The sequence below is a fragment of the Lissotriton vulgaris genome, chromosome 2_1 (genome assembly GCF_964263255.1).
Source record: "Lissotriton vulgaris chromosome 2_1, aLisVul1.2, whole genome shotgun sequence".
Classification (NCBI taxonomy): Eukaryota; Metazoa; Chordata; class Amphibia; order Caudata; family Salamandridae; genus Lissotriton; species Lissotriton vulgaris.
The window spans coordinates 1,628,524,397-1,628,544,726 of record NC_141687.1 but is presented as its reverse complement, the minus strand read 5'-3'; positions in this window follow the sequence as shown (position 1 = coordinate 1,628,544,726).

Below are 20,330 nucleotides of genomic sequence, written 5' to 3'. Positions count from 1 at the left end.
ATTAAACAGTAATATACAAATATAAGAAAACATGTGATTGTCCTTCTCGTTCCTTTATTAATTAATACTAGAGAATTAACCTTTACTAGACAAGAATATTTTAAATTTTGCCCTGAGCCTTCATAGTTCATCTATCATCTAGGCTGTTAGGTTAAAACTAGGTCTCTCCATATAATCTCTTCTCTGCTATATGGGCCAACATTTAATCAGCTATTTAAAAGGCTTAATTGAAGCTGATAAATTGTTATTAGCATGAAAGTGTATATATGGTGACAGAATATATTTCTGAAAGCTGTGAATGTCAACTCTAGTAAAATAGTAAACATGCTGCCCTTGAAGCTGATAAATTGTTATTAGTATGAAAGTGGCTATATGGTGATGGAATACATTTCTGAAAGCTGTGAATGTCACTTCTAGTAAAATAGTAAACATGCTACCATTAATTTTGGCTGTTGCTGCTAGGCACAGTTAGTCAATTCTGCATAAAATAATCAAGAGCATCTTCATGTTAAGTGCTCAATGTCCCTAAGAAAAGTGTATTTGAGTGAATTGTTTGAAATATTTTATGGAATTCCCTGATGTTGCTAAGGATGGTGAAACACTAAGGACCTTATGTATGAACACATTTTCCCATAGACACAGAATGGGCAAAACCCTTTGATACATCTGGCCCTAAGGGCCTTATCACAATCTTGGGCTGAGCATTGCGGTCTCGGGACGACCTACCTCCGGTAGGCGGCCTCGGGACGCCATTTCAATCTGACCGCACATGGTATGTTTGCATACTTACATTTCTCTATGGGAGCTTGTGCTGCAGCCGTAAACTGACCATAGAACAAGCTCCCATAGAGAAATGGGAATTTCTGTTAATCCCTGCACTCTGGGACAGGCACACCATGCAGGGATTAACAGGGCACCCAACCAGAGGCTGCAAGGAGAAGGTGGCCTTACTAGGAGTCTCTAAAGTCGCTTTCCGACTGGATTTGTCATGACGGAAGGCCCAGCGTGGAAAGCCTGACGGAAACCTACACCTTAATCCCAACGACGGAAACGCCGTGCATAAGGATTACGGTGAGGCCTCCGACTGGCCGATGGGCTCCACGAGCCTGCTGAAATACAGCCCGAATGACTGGTTTCACTTTCAACCGCCTGCATTCTGATGCAGCGTTCGAAACTGAAACTGACGGTGTGACTGGTGTTGTGTGCTGGGGCTATGAGTGCGCTAGGCCCCAGTTAGGCCTACCATGTAGCGCGGAGGCTGGCAGCGTGCAGCGCAGGGACTCAGTCCGACACCGTGGTCATAGTCGGAAGTCACGTGCACGAGCACCCGCCCTTCTTTTATTCAACCCCGCAGGCCACGCCTGGCCTGCGGATGTAGGGATGCGTGTGTGCGTGCGGAAACTAGACCGTTGCCTGCATTACATCCCTATCCAACTATATATTTTTTTTTCACAAAATGAAAAACAGTCCTGTAATACAGTTCAAACAAAAGTGCCTGGGTACTTGCGTGTCCCTTGATGACAGCTTCAGGGTCTCAGCAGGCAGGCAGAGTCTTTCAACTTCTGACTCGGTGGTGGGTTGGGCCACAGGTTGTATCTCCGGGCGTTGGCCCTGCCACCTTCAGCACCTTGATGAGTGCCTCTGATCTTGGCCGGCGGTGTTTGGGGCACCGACGCGGATTCAGGCCCCTCCGCTTGGCTCTCTGGAGGTGTATTATCTTCTTCTCCGTGAGTCGTTGTCTCGTGTGGCTTGTTGTCCATTTCCGCTGCCTCCGGGCGTTGTCTGGATTCTGGTGGTAGGGCCTTGAACCAAGAGGCATTTCTTGATACTTCCTCTTCCCCCTTTTCGGCGGTGACAATAGTGCCTTTTGTAGATGTTACTGTCCAGGTACCCGACTCATATCGAGTTTGGAACTTTCCTCCGGGACGTCTGTTCCGTATGATCACTCGGGTCCCCGGGCTTAAACTTCTAGGGGTGGCTCTCCTGCAACGGCTGGCTCGCTGATTTCCTTGTCGTCTTCGTTCTTGTGCTCCTTCGGTGGCCCCCGGGGATGGGTTCCAGCCCGGGGCATTGGGAAGAAGATCTCTCCTTGGTCCTTGGAACATGAGGGTCCATGGGCTCCTTTGTGTGGTGCAATGAGGGGTGCCCCTGTACTCCCGCAGGAACTCGTGCGACCTCTGTTAGGGGTCGGCCTGTTCCACCATTGCTATCCGGAACACTTTGTTGAGGGTCCGCACGAATCTCTCAACGTCCCCATTTGCCTGGGGCCACTGAGGTGTGATGCGACGATGCTGAATTCCCCCGTTCTTGAGGAAGGTGGCAAATTCAGCCCCTTGGAAGGGTGGTCCATTGTCACTCCGTATCTCAGATGGATACCTGAACATGGAGAATATTTTTTCCAATGCTGGCCCTACGTGTGTAAATGCAGTGGATGCAACCCTCTCCACTAGCGGGTATTTAGAGTAAGAGTCGATGGCCACTAGCGTGTGTCCTTCCCCCGGGAAGCTCCCAAAATCTATGCTGACCTTGGTCCAGGGAGATGTGCAGGCTTCTTCAGTGATCACCGGTGCGGGTCTCTCAGGGTCACTTGTCAACTGGCAGGCCATGCAGTTCCTCACGTATTCCTCCACCATGTTCTCCAGCTCCGGGAACCATACCTTTTCCCTCATGCGCGCCTTCATCTTTGTCGTGCCTTGGTTGCCCCCATGAGCGAGTTGAACTGCCCGGTGCCTCAGGCTCTGGGGAATGACTAGCCGCGACCCTCTCAATAATACTCCTTCTTCAGTAGCACTTAGTTCATGCCGGACTCGCCACACTTTCGGGAGTGCCTCTTTGTCTTCCGCGGACCAGGAACTGGGTGGGCGTAGGTAGTCAGCCCACAAACCTTCTCGGACTGCCTGTAGAGACCTCAGATAGATGTTGTCAGCGGCGGCTGCTTCCTTAATATCTTCTATCGTCATGCTTTGGGGGCATGACGTGAGTGCCACCCATTAGGCATATTCCTCACAGTCGTCGTCTACTGATTCTGGCTCCGATTGGGAAGGATGGTGCGATAAGTAATCTGCGGGATTCTTGGCCCCGGGCGGTATATTACTTCCATCTCGTATGGTTGTAGTTGGATTACCCATCGTTCAATGCAAGGTGGTGGAAGAGGAGCAGTTCCCTTGAAAAGGGACACCAGAGGTTGGTGGTCAGTGACCATTACAAAAGGGTGTCCTCGTAGATATAGGTGAAAATGGCCACAGGCCCATTTAATAGCGAGAGCCTCCCTCTAGATCTGGACATACCTGGTTTCCGTTGGAGTTAGGGCTTTGCTGGCGAAAGCTAACGCCGTCCACTGGCCAGGTTCATGCTCCTGGGTCAAAACCGCACCGAGGCCCACCGGGCTGGCATCAACAATCACCTCCGTACGTTTCGTGGGGTCAAAGTATGAGAGAGTGGCTTTCTCCAGGAGAGCATCCTTGATTCCCTGGAATGCTTCGTTTTCTTTCGGGCTCCACTGCCAGGTGGTATCCGTCTTGGTCAGCGCTCGTAGCGGCTCACTCAGAGTGGCAAGGCCCGGTATGAACCGGCCACAGTAGGTGGCCATGCCCAGGAAACCTCTTACTTCCGTCTGGGACTTCGGTGCGAGGGCGTCTCTGATGGCCTTGGACTTCCTCGGGTCTACCTGGATACCCTCCTGGTTAAAGACGTATCCGAAAAATTCTGTAGATGGCTGAAAGAACTGACACTTTTCTTTGTGGAGTGTCGCTCCATCAGTACTCAATCTCCTTAGTACATCCCAGAGGTGTTTGCGGTGTTCTGACGCGGTGGCAGAGTGTATCAGAATGTCATCGCTGACATTTATCACCCTGGGCAGTCCGGATAGGAGTTCCCTGATGGTGTTCTGGAACACCTCCGCCGCCGAGGATATGCCAAAGTTTAAACGCTTGTAGCGTCGGAGGCCAAGATGAGTGCTAAAAGTTGTAGTGAACCGACTTTCCTCCGCTAACGGTAGTTGGTGGTATCCGGCGTTTAGATTTATCTTCGAAAACCACTTCGACCCGTTTACGTCAGCCACGATATCATCCATAGTAGGGGTCAGGTGTCTCTCCCTCCGGATTGCGGCATTCGGTAGCCGCATGTCGATGCACAGGCGGATTTCGCCTGGTTGCTTAGGTTTTTCCACAATGACCATTGGTGATACCCACGGGGTGGGCCCCGTGACCTTTTCTATGACACCTAGGCTTTCCAATTTTTCAAGTTCTTTCTCCACCAGTGGCCGTAGGTGGAATGGTATCCGGCGATGACGCAGGGCGGTGGGAGCAACAGATCTATCGATATGTAGTTTGATGGGTTCACATTTTATGCAGCCCAGGCCTCGGAACAGTTCGGGGAATCGTCCCAATAGTTCATCTACTTGGTGTGCTCTGATGCGGTTGGCAAACGCTATTAGCTTCAAGTCTTCAGCTGTGTGACTACTTATTAGGGTGTTGGCCTCTCAGTTGATTATGTGGACGGTCGCCATCACCTCTGACTCGTCGGCCTGGATAGGTATTGTGATTTTTCCTTTGAGGGGTAATGGTGTGTCTGCTCCATAAGCGAATATCCTTGTCTTAGACGCCAGTACCTGGGGGCACGGGCGTAGCTTATTGAATTGCTGCAGACCCATTACATTTACCGTGGCGCCAGTGTCAATTATGGCCTTAACTTCGTTTCCCGCCATTTGCACGATGCATGTCGGTTGCGGCCGCCGCCGTTGCTTGAGCTCTCGTGCGAATGAGACGATGTAGGCCTCTTCATCCTCCGACTCCGAGTCATCATACACCATGGGTAGGTGCCTCTCTGTCTTCGATGGAGGTGGGTCAGCCAGCGACAGCTGTCCAACAGCTTTGGTGGGCGTCCGTGATTTCTTGAAGTTCTTTGACGTGTTCTTTCGGCGGCATGCGTTTGCGAAATGGTTTGGAATTCCACAATTTGCACAGGTTTTGCCCTGGGCTGGGCAGTCCTTAGCCGCGTGGGGCTCATGTCCACAGTATCCGCACTGCGCTCGGGGCGGATCTCTCCGATATTCTTTCTGTGGTGGTCCGCGCGGTTGGGTCCGCACCGCATCTGCCCGCTCAGTCTTGACGGTTTCTGCCTTGATTTGAGGTTTGTGTAGTGCTTGTTCCATGGCGTGGGCCCTGATGTTTGAGAGTTCGTGAGATCTGGCCAGGATTAAGATGTCTTCCAGTGAGATCCCTGGTTTACGTAGAATTGATCCTCTCAGCACCTTGTCTCGACATCCTTGAATAATTTGTCTCCTTATGGCCTTCGGTTGATCCTCGTTGGTGCAGTGACTGGCGAGTTCCCTGACGCGGGCATAGAACTGGTCCATCGTCTCTCCTTCCCTCTGGCGTGCCTGTCCCAACTTGAAAACTTCGAAGTCCAAGTTCAGCTGTGGGTCAAAATGGGCGTTGAGGGCAGCAACTGCCGCATCATAATTATCCGCCGCCCCCGTGTTGGGCAAGTGTTTGAACAGTCTGAATATTTCATCCCCTGCATAGTGTAGCAAGAGCGACCTTCTCACTGCTTTGTCTGTCTCTCTCGTGACCACAAAATAATTTCCAGTCTTTCGAGCCATATCCTCCACCTTGGCGCGGCTGTGGACGGGTCCTCTGTTTCACTGAATGGGGGTAACACCCCAGAAGCAGCGTGCTGAAACGGGATATTAATAGTAGCCGCTGGCGCATCTTCGTCTGCCATGGTAGCAGTTCGTCGGGGTGACTTCCTCTGTTTGCTTTTGCTTGCGATGTGAAGGTTGCGCGCACTCGCTGACTTAATTGCGCCGGAACTGCGACACCCCGTGTCAGCTGCGCGGCTCACCTCATCTTCGTCGATCGTCTCACCGGCGTCCGTATGCGTGAAGGCGTTGGGGTTCTGGTTGGGGTCCTTCTTAGAGCTGCGTAGCTGCATACACTCCCTCCAGGGCACAGTAGGATGCACCCCCAGCCGTTTTCCACATCTCACGCGCAATGCGTGAGCATTGGTAGGGCGTTTTCCTGCCTCTCACGCGCAATGCGTGAGCATTGGTAGGGTTTCCCGGGATCCGTGGCTCACGCGAGATGCGTAAGATATAGCACCTTGTCGCGTCTTCGGTCCGGTGTAGCGCACCACGGCGCCGCGTCCTGCAGGCAGCCACAGGATCCTCCAGGGGCCCAAGCGTGAGGAGGCAGGGGTGGGTATGCAGGCTCAGGAGGGCACTCAGGAGGGCACAACTGCCACAGCAGGCAAGACACCGTGGTAGGCACCGCGTAAGGGAGCAGGCAGCTCCGACTCAGCCACCGTAGCGCGGGCGAGGGTTGGGCCCCCTCCGCTCGTCGCCAATGTTGTGTGCTGGGGCTATGAGTGCGCTAGGCCCCAGTTAGGCCTACCATGTAGCGTGGAGGTTGGAAGCGCGCAGCGCAGGGACTCAGTCCGACACCGTGGTCACAGTTGGAAGTCACGTGCACAAGCGCCCGCCCTTCTTTTATTCAACCCCGCAGGCCACGCCTGGCCTGCGGATGTAGGGATGCGTGTGGGCGTGCGGCAACTAGACCGTTGCCTGCATTACAACTCGGAAAGCCTCTGATTGTTGTTGAGAGGCTTTCCGAGTCACAACCTAATGAGACCCTTATTTTGGAGAATCGGGCTACTCCGGAATTACAAAATACGAGATTTATGAATGGGATAGGGGAAAATGTGATTAAAATAAAATGTTTGAAGAGTGGTCTTTATTTTTAGATAGCCCTTTATTTTTTAAATGTTATTGTCTACTTAAGTACCAGGCTTTTAAAATACCATATCCCAATTCATGATCCAGATCCTATGCCACTTAGATGAATGAAACATTATTAGGATGGTGAAGCTCGCCAGAGGAACTATTCTATTAACTTAAAAGGTTTCAGTGTGTACTCATAGAAAGAGCGGTGCTTATGCTCACGGATTGTCATTTTCTACTTTGCTTGCATATGCGTTTTTACCTCTTCTATAATTAATAATAATAACATAAAACACTTCTAATAGGTGCAATGATGGATTCTAAAGCATTTCAGTTTCACAGTTTAAGGAAGGGCATACGTAAATGCAGGACAGTTTCTGGTTTCACTTTTCTAGTTAGGGCCTCCTACAATTGATGTTGTGGCTACGTATATTATTCATGGGGTTGAGTGTGACAATGGTTCTAATATGAATTGGGATCCCATGGATGTCAGTCTGGTTATATAGTTTGTTTTCATAGTTACGGACAACAATATTTTGGATGCTCTGTGAGCTTCTTGTGACCCAAATATCATTATACTTCACGGGTCCGCGGGGTGGCCACCTTCTCTCTTTATTTCATAGTTCTTTGGAGTTGATACAGATGAATAAAAATAAACTGCGTCATTTAAGTCTCACAACTGTTCTTCACAAAAGGTTAGAAGACACTCCTTACATAGACCCATCGCCCATGTTGGCTAAAAAGGGTAAGGTCTCTAACAGAAGGCATAGGCAAAGCTCTAAGGCTTTGTCAGAAAAGGTTGTTTGATTTCCATGGTCACCTGACACAAATCATGGAACTGGGGGGTGATAAGCTTGTTAATATGTGCGCATTGATTGGATTTGGCGCAATTGTGTTGTTTATAGTGTCCATGATGTTTATAACTGTTATGTATTGACTTTGTTAAATTGTTTTTGTTTTGATAATTATCTTCTTTGTTATTTTTTTTGTGGTTGCCTGTATATATAATATTTTTTGTTGTTGAGTCATGTACCTTGATTAAGTAGACTGCTTTGTCTATGTTTGTGACTCCTCTGTATCAGATGTAGGTTGGAGTCACATTGAAATAAATGTATATGTATTTGTGGAAAAGTGATCTAATATTAACTGAAGGAAATAGATGAATATTTTTTAAAATAAAATATAACATTTTTATATAAATGTGTTATTCTCTTTGTGTAACAGTTCTGATGTGAATATGCTTTAAGGGGTTGATTTTTGTATATTTGGTTGCATTGATTGGATTGACTTGAGTTTTTTTGTATCTTCAAGAAACCCTTCTCTGTTGGCAAAGTGGCAAGGGCGTCTCTTAATAAGAGTAAACACTAAGCTGGTAGACATTGAGGACAAGGAGATATGACCACATATCAAAAGACCCTTGCTTGTGAACAAATTTATTAAAAATGAATGTTTGTATCTGTGTACACTTTCAGTTCCTTAAACAATGCATCATAATACCTAAAAAAAAGTTGCTAGCCCCAAGGCTTCTGCAAAAGCCAATCAAGGCTGGGCTTTCTCCTCCTGCTTTCAGTATTAGCTACTTAATTTCTACTTCTGTTCATGAAAAATGGAAGGTGCACTAGTAGAAAGTAGACACGCAAGTAGTGATTCCAAAAGTACTCTTTTTATTCTGTGAATCTTTAAAAAGCGGCACAAAGCTAACGCGTTTCGTTCCCAGTTGTGCCAAAAGGGAACTTTTTTAGGGCTCTTTATTAATTTGCCAATTGGCGTAGCAAGTTAGTGGTGTAACAGAAGCGACGTCTAGAAAGGACACAATATGCATGGACCACTGTAGGTGAGGGTCTCTCTATGTTGTAGCCAATCGGCGTTGCGACGTAGTGTTTGAAAAGATGAATCCTGAAGTACACACTGCGCCTGGACCGGAATTAGTGAATGAAGGTACCCCTTATGTTTTATAATAATGGCAGGGTATCACTAGGTGGGTCCTAACAGTAGTGTCTGTTGGTGGTCACAAATGGCGAAAAGGTCCTGATTGATACTCTCAAGACAGAATGTTAACTTCACAGCATGATAACCGGCACGGCTGTTCATCCAGAGATCCCCATTTCTCATCCTTCTAGAGTGAAGGGAGTGCCTATGTGTCCTCAACATAAAGACCAATGCAGTTAAAGTTTCCAGAAGGGATGAGGATGATATTGTCCCAAAAATTGGACATCATTACTTATTAATTTTTTCTCCCCCAAAGGTTGTTTGGCAAATGAGTCCTTTTTTCTATTGATGGGAATTAATGATCTCCGGTTCTTTGGTTCACCCCACTGTACATGATTATAGACTGCAACTTTACTCTGACTCCTGTCAGTTAATGTCCTCCATCCTATGTTTTTGGTTGTTGTTGGTTTTGATTTAGGAGTAGGCCATGAAGTTGTTGGTCAATTGACTGGTGGTAGAAAAGGCAACATGTGAGATTTCTTATGGTAATCTGCATCCACATTATCAACAGCAATATCCTTTTATTGCGGAAATGGGATTAAGATTATTGTCCAGTAGTAAACTACAGGTGATTGAACGGATCTGCTTTGTACATACATTTAGAAATGGAGCACAATCATTTTCTGATAGATTCCGCCCTGGAAAGGGACTGGTTAGTCAATTTAGACATTTAGAATGCCCAGCAACTGGTCCTGCTCTGGCCTCCAAACATTCTTTGATTTCCATGGATCACATGAAATTCCAGCTCAGTTTTCTCTTTCATTTGTCTCCTTGTTGCTTTACAAATCTCAAAATTGTGGTGGCTGTGTTGAGATTGAGAAGAATAAAAAAAACACCTGAACAGCATGTAGTTTAATGTCTCAGAGCAAATGAATCTCACTTGATAAGGTTCAGACGGCTACTTTGGTCATACATAATTTGAGGTACCTAGTGAACCACACAAAAACAATATCAGTTCCTGCTGAGGCAGTACAGTTTCGAATTTCTGATAATTCTGTCACTGTACTATTTTTTCTACTGAATGCAAATATCAATGCAATAGGAGATTCGAGGTGAATTGAAGATATGCGAATTATATCAAGAGAATAGCCAACAATTTGGTCGTATGTCAGTATCCGTAATATCCTTTCTTGCTTCCTGACATTACAGCACTCTTCAGCGATTGAAGGCACTTCATTTACAGAGGACCCTCCCAAAAAGGCCTTTGTTTCCTTGTCTCCAGATGTACGGTCCAAATTTTCTCAGACGAACACTGCAGCTTGCACCACCGACTATTCCTGCCTGCATTGCCAAACATCATTACCAATGACACCTACTTACAACTACAGTCCTACAAATGTAACAATGTGGACTGTACTAGGCGACTCAAACCTGTAAGAATGACATGAGCACCATAGAACTATACTAATTTTGATTGTATACTGAATTTTTTAAAACTTTGCTTGTGTGCTTTTTTTTAACAAAGAAAGACAGTGCTACCATGTAGCATACTCTCATATATAAGTGCCGGTGTTACAAAATAAGTGCTGATGCAAACACCAACACAATTTGAGCACTGACGCATGCCCTCTGTGTTGCTTCCCCCCTCCCTGTTGCATCTCCAATGATTAAAAAAAAAATGCTACTTTTCAAAATGTACTGATCCATATTAGATCGGTAAATAAGATGAAGAAAACTGGCCTTGATTGTGTAGGCACATGCTTATGTGGTGCCCACAAAATGCTTGTGTACAGGTTCACGGAGGACCTGGCCTGGCATTTCAGGCTGGACTTTTCCCATTGGAGCTGTCAATACTGTTTTGCACTTGGCTTGGTGCTAACTGAGGTGGCATGGTGTGCAAAATTGTAATGGACTGGGATCTGACCCCAAGTAATTACCAGCAGCTATTATTGCAAGCATTCCATGCATCACTTGTTTGGATACTTCAGCAGGCAGCTGTAGTGTAGTTCCTATTTTCCCAATAGGCCCTGCGCATTGGAATAACATAAACAGTAGTATCGACGTAGAAGTGCGGATCTTCCAGGCCTCCACTGACTATGTTAAACTTAATTGGGGTTGTTACCAACTAGCTCAGAGGTCACTGGAAACTTTCTTGACTGAATAGGAAGTGATCAGCTTCCCTGGCACAGCCAAGAAGGGATTCAGTTTTCCAACAACCGTGCAACATGACAACTTTGCTCCTCAGATCAAGAGTCAATCTCTAGGGTCGTGTGAAACAATAGACAGTTATTTTACTCAGTCAGGTTGGTGCAGATTACTTTCACAATATGTAGAGAATAGAGAGACGGGCGTTTGTCAATAAAGGGTAACATTTATTGAACAGTCTTTCTTCTCATACAAGAGAAATGAATTGCCACAATTGCAAGACTTGTTATTATAAAAAGTACGTACAGTAAGATAAGTATTGCGAAATAATACTGTAAAAGCATTGATATGGTTTCTTAGCCATACAATGGTTTAAAATGAATAAAACATATATACATTCATATATACATTAGGCTAAAATACTCAACTGGTGCTTCTAACTACGCCCACCCTAGTGTACCAGACCTAAGCCTAATACTTGGGAGGGGAGTAAGTAAGTAGCTTTAGTTTAAGTTGGTTTTGCCAAGGTTTGCTTCAAGAATTCTCTCTAAGGGTTTAGTCAACACCATACCTCTGGAATAGAATGATGGAGGTATGGTATCTCCTTCAGGGGCTCGATATCCCAGTCACCCGCAAGGGTAGACTTGAAACGCCGGAGCTGGATTTCTCTGCAGGAGAAAGACAGCGTCTCTTCTCAGCGCGACGAGGAGGAGGAGGGGCAGCGTCCGCGGGCAGCTTGCATCTGCTGGGCTCTTGCAGGGGACGGCTGTTCAGTTCCTAAGTTCACCACACCATCGTTCGCTAGTTAGCAGCGATAGCAGTAGCGAAAGCAGCTATGGTATCATCAGCATGACAGCTTCTTCAGCAGCAGCGAGATAGCTGGCAGCATCAGCTTCAGCAACACAACAGCAAACAGCTATTGCTTAAGGCAACGTTGGTAGTATTTATACCTGAAAGGGGCCTTGTTTGACGTAAGTTTTTGGACATAAGACGTCAATAAAGATGTCACTAGGAAGTGATCGTCTATCAGTGCTCATTAGAGTTCTATTACTAATCCAAACACAGCAAGCAGCGGGGATTTCCAGGTTGCTGAGTTTTTATCTTGTTGAAGAACTCAGAGTGTTAATCTAGGAATCTCAGATAGTAACTTCTGCTATGTCATTGCACTAATTGGTTGCAAAGGAAGTGGCAGAGAAAGCTATTCTGAAATGTGGCTCTGTTCGTGTGAGGCCAGAAATGAGTTTCTGAATATTGCACTTGAACGGTTATGCCAATATAAGGAATAAATGGATTTATAGCCGAATAGGGGCATAAGGTCACAGTATCGATCAGGGTCCTAGATTAGCACGCAACACCCACTCCACGAATTCATGTCCATCAAATTACTAAAACTAGAGTAATAAGATGCATGTGTAACATTGCCCACCCCAAAATACATATATGCATTTGAAATAGGCGTATTTGTAATACGTGAAAATTTAGGTACTGTACGTTTTTGAAGCGTAGAAATCATTCAAAAATTATAGCATATGAAATCAATGAACGATTATGCAAAAAGAATTACACATGAAATATCTCTGAAACAGAAGAAGGGCGAGATAATTTCATCACATATAAATGCATTGCAATAAAATGTGCTAGAGGCTGGTGTAAAGTTATTATGTCTCTAGATGTATTTAGAAATAGAAGTTGAAGCTTCTGTTCTCTATGAATAGTTTTACTTTAAGCAAAGAATTTTTCGTGCCAGAAAAAGGTGAATATTAAAAAGTGTTCAATTCAAAAGAATTATTGCTTGAACGGGGAAATAGAGTTCCAACGCTTTTAGCAGTTTTTGTTGTTCAAAACTGAAGGCCGAATTCAGAGTTCATGGGAACGCTGTGTGTCGGAATGCTTCTCCAAAGTTATTGTTTCTGTTCGGGTGAGAACATCATATCAGACAGGCTCTCAAAGAATTGGTCTACAAAATCAGGTGACAGTTCGACCAAATTCGATAGTGCTGTAACTTGGCAGGTGTGAGAATGATTGCTGTCATCAAAGTCGGGATCAGCAATGCTCACAGAAGGTCGTACCTGGGTGATGTTGCTTTTGTCACTCGCTCCACTGTTACCACCTACTCGTAGCACAGGAGTCTCAACGAATGCCATCATCAGGATTGGTAGCCGCTGGGGACAACACAATGCGTGAGCCGTTATCGGACTTAGCAAAGTATCGATATCCATTGGTACTGCTGATGGGAGTGAAAGACAGATGTCCAACACGCACTCATCTCCGCATAGCATACATCGTAGTACAGGTAAGATGCAATTTTGCCATATCGGTCTGAATGAAAGAAACCAGGTCATGTTTAGATCTCTCAGCCTGGCCAATCCAAGGACTCTAGTTATTCTGTCCCGGTAGCGGATTGCTAGGATTGTCTCTTCCATTCCCATAGGAGTCATGTCTGAGCTGTGGCTTGCCATAACGAAGCAGGAGGGTCAAAAACAAAATCCCTGCTACAAGTCCCAAAAATAGGGGTATGCCGCCAAAAACAGAGTGGACAAAATTTGGAACGATTCCCAGAAGTGCTTGAAATGGTGTTAGCAGTCCCGTAAAAATCGTCTTAAATATGCCTGGGATGCCTGTGGCACTAGACATGTTAAGGAGTTGGCTCAACATTTCTACGAAATGCACGGGGCAATTTGTTGATAAAAGGTCATGAACCTCCGTAGCTGTCCTTGCAACTAGGAGATCATACGTCTCTTTTGATGACGTTATGGGCACTGTTGTCTGCAAAAGCACAGACTTCATTTTGCTTAAAGTATCAATTCGTATAGAAGAGAAATGCAGACGGGGCCAGATGGGAGTCTCTATGTCTCCAGGCCCGCTCGGGAACAATGCTTGCATACAGCATTTGACCATGGAAGTTACGCTTACGAGATAACTTTTCCATGGAACAAGGCCACAACATCTGTGATCCGTTCTTAGAATGTAACTCCCATTCGCGAGTTGCATAAAGAAGGGCTCTATCTGAGTTGCAGGTGTGACAAGCTGGTGGCATGAAAGGTTGTTAGTATTACCTTCACAGGCTCCATGTAAATTAATACCCTGGCCCAAAAATATACCGCTTAGTGAACGTTTACAGTTTTCACCACTAAGAAATACATTTTTGTCGCTGTCACTATAGCATGAATGTGTGTATGGTAATTTACATGCTGATTTAACATATCCCTTACCCAATCGTTCATACTGGCCAGTAGGTATGTATTCAAGGCACTTTTTAAATCTGAAAGTTGTTATCGGAATAGTGATAATTCCGTGTATTATCCATTCAATGACAGGACTTTCTGACATTGTCAATGGTAATCTCTCAAGTTTTTCGATGCTTAGGATTGTATAGTCTGCTCCTTTCTGTGCCAAACTGATTTGTTTATCAGTAAGGTTAAAAATGGAAAACGATGACGTTGTGTTGATTAAACGCCAAGGCACATAGCCTGAACGAAGATTTTGCAGCGTCCAGCCTAATTGTACAATAGAACGTAATTGTGACTGACATGCTGTAACATTAGCAAGTCTCTGTCTATTATATCAAAGGCAGAGGATACAATATTGTCCAACGAATATATTCTGGAGGACAGAGTCATTAACCCATTGTCCACTACAGAAAGTGATTTTTCCAAATTAATACGATCGATTTCTCGTATTTTTTCTGCTGTTTCAATTTGTGTGACTTTCCAAGCCTCGTTGTACGCAGCATAGATACTGGTCGCTATGAAACGCTTTTGACGCTGTTTGCGTGGTCCAAGAATGAAATCGCGCAAATCAGCACCATCTTTAAGTAAAGATAAGTGTTGCTTAATTTCAGCCAGTGTGGATGATCCTAGCCATTCGAGGCAGAGTTTCCGTACACTGTATGTTGTTACTATCCCTGGATGTTGTCTCTGGGAGTATCTAGGGTCTTGTCTGGTCATTTTTAACCCCTGTGTTTTGTTCAGGAATCTATCTTGACAGTTGTTTGTGTCAGTAGGCCAGATTAACCACTTTTTCCAATCAGGATGTGTTCTGTTAAAATGTAAAATTTGTCTATCTCAATATCTGTTGTTGCATTATAAGGTATTGGCTTCGGAATAGACGTTTTTTTTTAGGTCTTTGATCTTAGCTAGGCCAAGACAGGATGTTTGGTGAATTGTGTCATTTAAAAGCATCATTTGTTCTGGTATCATGCAGGTTCTGAATAGTGCTTCTAGGCCTTGTACCTGCAAATCTTTTGTACCCCAAATGGTTTTTGTTTCAATGTTATTTTTCCAATAATCAAAACCAAATGTCATCATTTTTTCATAAAATGCTTCTGAATATATTAATTTAGTGATTGTCAGCATTGTTTTCATTCCTGTTTTATCTAACAATTTGTAATAAAACGTTTCTGCATCACTGGTGTTAAACCCTGAGAAGTACTTGAATTTCTCAAAGAATGTTTTAGAACTGCTTTTAGGTGGTGTAGCACAATGTTCCCATTGATTCTACTTAAAAACATTTCTAGGCTGTGCAGATTTATGCAAATAATGATTGCCATAATGTGTAAAACAGAATAACTGTTCATAACTAGACGAACCTTGTAAATAATCATGTTCTGTGAATCTAGCTGACATTACTAAATCAGACATCATGTCATTAATACTATTAAAGTCCCAATCATCAGAGAATGTACTAGGTTTTACAAAGTCACTTAAGGAAACCTTCAGTTGATGAGGATACTTCAGGATCTCGACCGGACCATAGATCTCATAGTCAGTTTTCTCCCATACTACCCCACCGGGTATTGGAATGGCTGTGACATTTACTGTTGACAGTTCTCTTTTCTTCACGTGGGATGATATGTGTGGTTTGAGGACTAGGTTGATGTTCTGACTTGCTGTGTCCATTCAATTGTAATAAACTTTCCTAAAATTAATACAAAAATTAGGCATAGTAGGAGTATGAGTACCCCTGAAATAATCCAATGCTCAATCAACGGTGTATCCAGATATAATTCTTTGATTAGTTGAAGGAGTTCTGTTGTATTTTCTTTAAGAGTCATTTTTGTTTCTGGCATCACTTCTGGGTCATTTTGATCTTCAGAGAAGTTGTCGAAGTTGATGAAATAACCAGAGGCAGTTCTGTCAATTGTTGGGATTGTTCTTTCAATCTGTCTTTCGGTAGCATTTTCTGATGCCACATTATTGTAGACTGGTGTTTCTTGACGAACTGTTTCAATCTGTGTCTCAAGAGGCACGAGTTCCATGGCATTATTGCATAGTCCTTCTCTGTGCACTGCAGGCTGATCGAATGTGATTAGTCTTTCAGTTTGAACCTCTTGGATTGTTGCAAGTTTGGGTATTCTGTTGTTTCTCGGGAGTCCACTGGGCCTACTGTTGATTATAGGCCACATGCTTGTGGTTTTACCAGGTCGATAGATACAACTCTGTTCTCCTTTTTACCAGCAAGGGGCGGTAGTACTACTGATCTTGTTCCGGTGACTGCCAAGACAGGTACTGCTTTTCTGTAAGAAGGCCCAAATTCCTTCTTCACCGCGATTTTTTCTCTGACTAGATCCCCAATCTTTGGAATCCAGACAGGCCTTGCTGGGGCTGTTGCTTGTGGTGCCTCGTCAGTGGTATCTGGCTGTTGCTTTAACTTTATGTTGCTTAAGGATTTTCTTGTTTCATTCAGTTCCTGTAAAACAGCCAAACGATCTTTGATGTCAAAGTCTGTTGTTTTTTCTTGTACCACTGATATCTGACTATCTAAGTCCTGAATTGTCATTCTAATTCCGAACAATAGTTTGTATGGGCTGAAACCTTTTAGAGATTTTCTTGGCAAATTGTTAAGACTGGTCTGGACACTTATTAAATGTTTGACCCACCCAGCGCCTGAACCTAATACCTTCGCTGTTATAGATCGCTTTATGTCTCGGTTTTTTCTTTCTACCACACTATTCCCTTCGGGGTGCGACGGACAAGAATACCGCAACCCAATTCCCATGCTGGCCATGGCCTCCTTATAAGCTCGAGAGCTAAAAGCAGGACCCTGGTCAGAATGGAACGTGGTAATTGCGTATGTGCCGATAAAGACTCGCAGATCGTTCTTATAACCGTTCTGGCGTCAGCCGAGCGCTGAAGGCCACATTTTTTAAGTGTGTTTAGACTTAAGGATGTACAATGGGACGCGTTTCTCTTTTTTGATTGCGCGGATAGATTGCCTAATGCTTTCTATTAGGGCTTCTGACACTACACTGGCCGGTTCTCCACTGCGATCTCTGTTGCAGTCTTCACAGTTTTTTGCAAAACATTGAATATCTATGCTCATTCCCGGCCACCAGTACTCTGATTCCAATTCTCTCAGAGAGTCCCTGATTGTTTGGTGTCTCAGACCCAACCCCATATGTGCTTCCTGTAATAGGAAGCCCCCCCGGTCCTTGTTTGGAATTACCCTGTCCCCCACTCCAGGGATTCGAGCAAAAGGAACGGAGTTTGCAACGATTACGTCTGCATAATTGAGTGGATAGTTCACGGGCAGTGCTGCACAGTCGCCTTTTACGGTCGTTTTTACTGCCAGCATCGTTTCCCCGTCTATGTATTTTTCTGCACGCTTTTTTGTGGCTACGGAAGCCGGTTTAGTTGCTTCCGCTGTGGCTGTATTAGCCAATGAATTCCCTGCAACGTGAACGCCATCACGTTGAAGACTCTGTGCGTGTATCACGTGAGTCTTTTGTAGTTCTTTCTGTAAAAGAGCTACCTGGTTCCAGAGCAATTTATGCTTTATTGTGGCACCTGTGTCATCTTAGTAATCGTTTTCAATCCAGCTCTGCAGTTTATTATTGTAAGAGTTGATGCAAAAATGAGAGTCGCACACGATAAGTGTCGGGAATTCACGTTCTGCATTTTCGAGCGCCATCTTTAAAGATCTGATTTCAGCTCTCTGAGCCGAACAGTTTCTTACTGATTCAGTTTTTGTTACTTTCGGTCTGAATTTACCGCATAGCCAACAACCTTTAACAATCGCACAGGCTGCATCGTAGGATTTGCTCTCTACGTTGAAATGCTGTACAAATCTATCTGTATAGATTATACAGGCGTACTGTGGGAGAGGCAGAAGTTCGATTGGCAGAGGATATTCTTCTTCATATTCTAAATCATTCAGTTCTTCGAATTGCGGGGCGAAATAGTATTTCACCTCTTCCGCTCCTGGAGAATCTACACACTGTATCCATACCGGATCCAGTGACACTGTAGGCAGGTTTACTGGGCTGAATAGCGCCTCAAAGGCGGATTCTGCTGTGAGGATATTAATCCTTTTTCCGTGTGCTAGTTCTCGTTCATTTGCTAATGCAATTTGTACTGCTTTCACAGTTCTTTCTGTGTGACTGAATGTTTTTTCTGCTTGTGTGTACAAGTAAGATTTAATTGAAATTAGTACCTTTTCTCCCTCATTAGAGGTCAGGTACGTGAATCCGCATTCTCCTGGGATGACTCAGAATACAAGATCGCGTGTGCTGTCACTTGTATCTAATTTGGTTTTTGCTAACATGTCTGTTTGCAGTGATCTCAAAATTTCTGTGTGTTTTTGAGTCCAATTGATTTGTTTAAAATCAGGTTTAATTAGTTCGTAAAGAGGTTTAACCCTCTCTGCGTAATTTAGAATGTATGTCCTTCCGAAATTCGGAAAACCTGGTATGGATTGTAAATTCTTCAGCAATTTTGGAGCTTGGAGTACAGCGCACTTCTCTAAGAAGTTGTCCGCTAGGCTTTTTCCTTCACTTGATAATTCGTACCCTAAAAATAATACTGTCAGATGGGCAATTCGAGACTTTTTAAAGTTCAATTTGTAACCCTATGCTGTGAACCCAAGAATAATGGTGTTCACTCTTTTCAAGTGAGTATCCAAGTCGTCGTCTGTGAGATAGATATCATCTACGTAAGATAATGCCTCATCATCATATATTTGTAGTAACTCTGTTACTCTGTTTGAGAATAGTCCTGGGCTGTTCTTGAACCCCTGTGGGAGTCAACAGAAGTTTTTCTGCGACCCAAATGCTGAGAAAGCGGTCAAGTATCTGCTTTCTGGTGCAATGTTTTGACAAAAGAAACCATTAGATATGTCTAATGTCGTTTTATATTTTTTCCTAACTATGTTATTCATTAGGGCTGCACTATGCGAGTTTTGTACTGCAAATGTTTTGCAACATGCATTAAGGTGTCTGTAGTCCAAAACTAGACGATATGAATTGTCTGGCTTGGAGACAGGAAACAAAGGATTGTTCATTTGAGAGGTGCATGTTTCAGTCACCCCCTGGTATTCAAGTTGATCTAAGATCTCCCTGACTTGTTTTTTAGCTTCTTGCTTAATGGGATACTGCCGTTGGGCAGTTGGTTCACTTTTTAACTGGATTTTGTGAGGAGGTGAGTCCTCATCCCATCCTACATGATTTTTATATAATGCCGGTGCCTGGGCTACTGCCCATTTCCTTGCATAAGTATATTTTTTGTGAATCGGAATGTGATTCGAGAAGGCAGGCATAATCATTTCTTCGCCACGAGGGCATTCCCTGACAAACTCTGGGGGCCAATCTTTTTCAGCTAATAGAATATCATAGCCTTTTGAGAGTTTATCCCAAAATAGACCCTTTATTTTCCTAGTCTTATCACCCTCTATACGCAATGTTATTTCGTATATTTTATGGGGCTCGCTAAGTCTGGTGTCGGCAGTTTCAACCTGAATGAATTCATTCGTGTCCACTGTCTCCAGATGACTCATCAGGATCTTGCGGGCTATACTGATTTCTGCTGCACTGTCTAACATTGTCTGTGCCCACTCCCCGTTTTTCAACTGTGTCCTCAGTATTCTCGGCATGGTTGATAACTCTAATTCTGGCTACCTTCTTTTTTGGAAATTGAGATTTTTTACTCTGAGCAGGTTCCTTGTCTTTGGACTTGGTGTGCTCTCCTGGGTCTGACCGTCCTCTTCTTTCCGATTTCTGCGAAAAAGATCGAGAGGGACGTGTATAAATACTTTGATATCTATCAGGCTTTTTCAAATTATCCCTATTTCTAAGGTTATATCTTTTTTCAGAGGGCTCCCTCTGGGGAGACTGGTGTTCTCGAGTCGGAGTTCTTTCCCTCCATCGAGGAGACCTTCCTCTGGACTGGAAAACTTTTTCCTTGGGAGTGGATTGTTTATTCCCATCCCAGCTCTTTTTAGGAGTGTTTAAATTATTTTTAATAAATAATTTTTCAGGATTTTCGAGCAGTTGGGGCTTTACTGGTTTTCCACCCAAGCTGTCTCTACCTAATTCTTCATAGCATTTTTCTATGATTTTGGCAAGCTCAATTGGCTGATCTGTTATATCTGTTTCCTTCAACTTCTGGCGGATCGCCACAGATGCTGCTTCCCCCTTTATGTTGGCTAATAATATAGCCGAGACCTGCTTGAAGTCTTTCAGTAATTTCATACCAAGAGTTAAAGCGGGCTCTGGACCGTATTCATTCTGAATCTGTTTTAGCACATCCGGTATTACCGCCATAGA